Raw genomic sequence first — 4,262 nt, 5'->3', positions numbered from 1 at the left:
TATATATGCGTGTGACAAAATATGTGAAAACATTATGTGGATCTTGCCTGGTTGAATATTGTAAATCGTATATATTTTGTAAAATATGTAAAATGCTACAGTAATGTATAAATACAGTGTGGATGAATTATACACATGTAAAAATGTTTTGTCTGGAAAATGGTATGTTTGAGTAATATCTTGATTCTTGCCAAATTGTTTTTTTTTTTTTAGTTTTCACACTTTTTTGTGTTATTGTGCTCATTGATACAGTAAGGTACACATAGGGTGATTTGTTTTTAAGGATGTATACAAATAATTTGTGAAATATTCCTACTCACATTGTTTATTTCAAGATACAAAATCAGTTGTAGTAGAACACTTAAAATGTTATGCAATGGAAATAAACATAAAAGTGTTCCATTTTCTGCAGTGGTTATTTTGAGTATTTACCTTAATGCTACTTTTAAAAAAAAACTAGCTATATTATGACCTGCATATAAGAGTATTTTGTAGTCAGTCATGATAATTTAAATGTTTTGCAGTGTTGGTATTCTTTGTAAACATTTTAACCCACGTTTGAGAACTGACCGTAAATGTAGCCTTTGACATGAAAATCTCAAAAGATTCACACTTAAAAGATAGCAAAGAAAAAGAAATGTATGGTTACAATTTTCTCATGCACTTCTTGGCACTAAATTNTGTACTGTGTAGATTCTTGTGTGCTGCTGACTTGTCTGTTTTTGGAGCTGCGGCCTGGAGGGTGGAGCTTTATCAGGTGTTGTTGTGATCATGGCATTAGTGTTGAAACCCAGCAGGGTCATGCTGTTCTATCCTTTACTGTAGCCTACATCTTTTACCTGAGATACCAATGAATAATTCCAATTCATGTACGTGTTGTGAAAAATTATCGTAAGCTAAAGAAGCAATCAATTATGTATTGGACCTAAATGCGAAAAGGTTTTCAAATTATTTTTAAAAGCAAAGCGACACAATTACTTGTCGAAAAAATGATTCTGACTTTATTGTTAATTTGACTAATTATTAGAACTAATTACAAGTTATTGGGAATACCATAAAGTTCCTGTAGTCACCAGTGTCGTCAAATATATAAGTAGTTAGTAACAATAAACTACTGTTGAGTTTTGGCAGATGCTACAATCAGATTACCACTGCAGCGTGACGCAAGGGGAAAAGGTTAGCCGTGTGGTGGCAGGTCTTGCTTTCCGGATGCAATCGGATTTTTTCGGCCTCGCGCCTCCATTTTGTACCGACTCGGTGATTTCCGGGATTTCGCAGAACTGGGTTCGCTAAAGCCCAGAGGTCCACCGCTGGAAGAGTATCGCCCTCAAACACTGGGCAGCGATGTTAACAGCAACAGGACATCCGGTTTTGTGAATCTTTGCCTTTCGTGCTGTCGTTTTACGCTGTGAACTGCTGGGAATAAGTTTACAGAGTTGCAATAACCAGCTGTCAGTATGACAGCGGACCAGTGTAAGCTTTCTTACTGACTAGTTACTTAGTTACCGGTTTTTTCGGTGGTTAGTCAGACTGCGGATCATCGGCGAAAGAGCAGCAGGTTACTGTCTAACATTAATGTTGTTTGGGACAGGATCTCACATCGACCGACAGGTAAGCTTTGCTAACGTCTTAACAGCCGGAAGAGTGAGAAGTTGACCTATTTGTTATTTATTGTACTTAGTACGTATTTAATAAATAAACAAGTGACTTTTCGCAAAGTTTGTGCACGTATACGGCTTCGCTGGGGTTGTTTTTATTTATCAGCGAGTCGTTTAGACCGGTTTTGTGAACCGGTTCAACCGATTCATTACAAAGATCCGACTCTTAAGAACAATTCGTTTACGAATAATCATCGGTTGCGCTGTTCACAAAGTAGTTATTTCAAAAGTTTTGGTTTTACCTAATCCATAACTGTACGTGCTTGAACCTGTATTGCATTTCACGACTGTTCAGGATCGTGTATGGCATGACAGGTATAGTCTGTGTACTGTTCAAGTATTTGTTGACTCAGTGATGCATGATCATGTTAACCAACACAGACAACACGTCATGTTTTAACAAACTGGTTGAGCTTCTTCCATTATTAATTTCCTTTATTTTGCTGTAAAATTACTCTCGGCGAAACAAACTTTTTAATTCTGTGAACACATTGTTCTGACATGGCAGTGATTTATGATACTGAACACAAATAGTATATGCTATAGATATTTGCATTATGCTTTTGAATCTTTTAGGGATAAATAAAAGTAGACCTTGTTATGATGATACAAATAAACCTTTCTCAAAAGCCTAATGTATCATATTTGGTACTTTTGTATTTTAACCTGATTTTTTTTTAAAAGTATGCATAATCAAGTAAACTGAAGTTGCTTCAGTCTAGTAAGTGTTAATCACGAAACATCACTAAGGATATAAAAGTTATTCTAATGTTTTCTTTTTATACTATGTTTTTAGAATCATACTAAAAGGCATTTTGCTTGCAGAAAAAAAAAAGAGTATAAATTATTAATAAGGCAACTGAAAGCATGTAGAAGATTGTGTGCTGCAGCATTTATTTTTTAGCAATGCTTTGACCACATGGATAATGTAGGTTTAGAAATTCAAGTTTTAAATGCTAATAATAGTGTAGGCTTTATATAGGGTTAAACGCTTCTGGTCATGGGACATTTACAACTGTCAAGCAAAAATGTACATACAACATCACGTCTGAACTTTACTGTTGATTACTGTGTAAAATGCTTTTTTTCCTAGACCTGTCAGTGGCAAAAGTGCATTTTCTCAGAAAATGTTATTTGACACCAGGCGTTTTGTTTTGCGATCTTGATGCGACTCTTGCTTTCCAGATCAAATTTAAGCACAGAATCTTTAAAGACTAGACTCCTGCTTCCTTGCATATTTCACATATGCTTTTATGTGTACCACAAACAGATTCTTGCAAAAGTTGGGTGTAATATTTAAGGCAGATTTGGCATGGCTGATTAGAGCGGAGATAGTTGTTCGCCTGTTTTGGCCTGTTATGCGATAATGTAAGGAATGCCAGGTTTGTTTTTCTTGATCGAATGTGTTTTGCAGCCATCATTTTCTCGCTGTCAGGTTGTTTCGAAATCTTTATGAATTTCTTTCTTTTGGCTGAACAGCACTGAAGATGTATTTTTTTTAATACTTATATTTTCCATTCGCCACTTTGGAAGTGCAGATCATCAACTATTCATTTACCAGCATTCTTCAAAAAATCTTCTGTAATGTTTAGTATAACAAAAAAGTGTAGTGTCCGTGTGCTCGCGATCACGTGTAATCATACATATTTGTTTTGGAGGTTTGTGTAGTGCCTTAGATATGTTCATAAATAAAGCCATGATTAAATGGAGCAGCATTGGGCGTTTCGATTACAGCATAAAATAGCTTGAATGTACTAAAGATGAGCCATTCGGGTCACAAGCACACAGGTGTTATACGCGTTNGTTTGTGTAGTGCCTTAGATATGTTCATAAATAAAGCCATGATTAAATGGAGCAGCATTGGGCGTTTCGATTACAGCATATAATAGCTTGAATGTACTAAAGATGAGCCATTCGGGTCACAAGCACACAGGTGTTATACGCGTTTTGCAGTGCTTCACCCATTTTAACGCTCTCTCAATTCCATCAGCGGCAGATCCTGCTTAGTGACATTCCAGTTAGTCCTGCTGAAGTTTAGTATCACTGCACATGTGAGCGAGCACTGCCTGAACTGGTGGGGAAATTTTTGGAGTGCTTACAGGAAGTTTAACCTGTCAGTAAAAAAAAAAAAAAAACCAAGAGGAATGCAGGTTTTTCGTTTGAGTATTTTTTTGAAATGTAGTTAGTATGTGGAGCCTGCTATCTGCTGTTGTGTAGTTCCTGGAAGAGTTTGGGAGGTACCGTGCCGCCATATTTGTGACGTTAATCACTAATTTGTCACTGGGATTCGTCACTGTTTTTGGATTGTTTTAGTTACAGCCATCTCTTGATTTTTCTGCTCATGGAAGTCTGATGGCTGTAGTTTTCCCACCTTGCAGAGTTTTTGTGAGAACCTCAGACCGAGCGCTGAAGATTGAGGTGACTGTCGACGTCTTCAGTATTTTCCAAGATGCCTATTCCTCCACCTCCCCCTCCGCCTGGACCTCCACCACCCCCCACCTTTAGCCAGGTCAGTATAAAGCAAAGAACGGGTAGCATGCGTTTTGCCTCACTGCCGCAATTTATCCTCTTTGTTACTTCCTTGAATTAATGTTTCTAACTCCC

Source organism: Puntigrus tetrazona, chromosome 11 (assembly GCF_018831695.1).
Source record: "Puntigrus tetrazona isolate hp1 chromosome 11, ASM1883169v1, whole genome shotgun sequence".
Classification (NCBI taxonomy): domain Eukaryota; kingdom Metazoa; phylum Chordata; class Actinopteri; order Cypriniformes; family Cyprinidae; genus Puntigrus; species Puntigrus tetrazona.
This window is presented reverse-complemented; position numbering follows the sequence as displayed.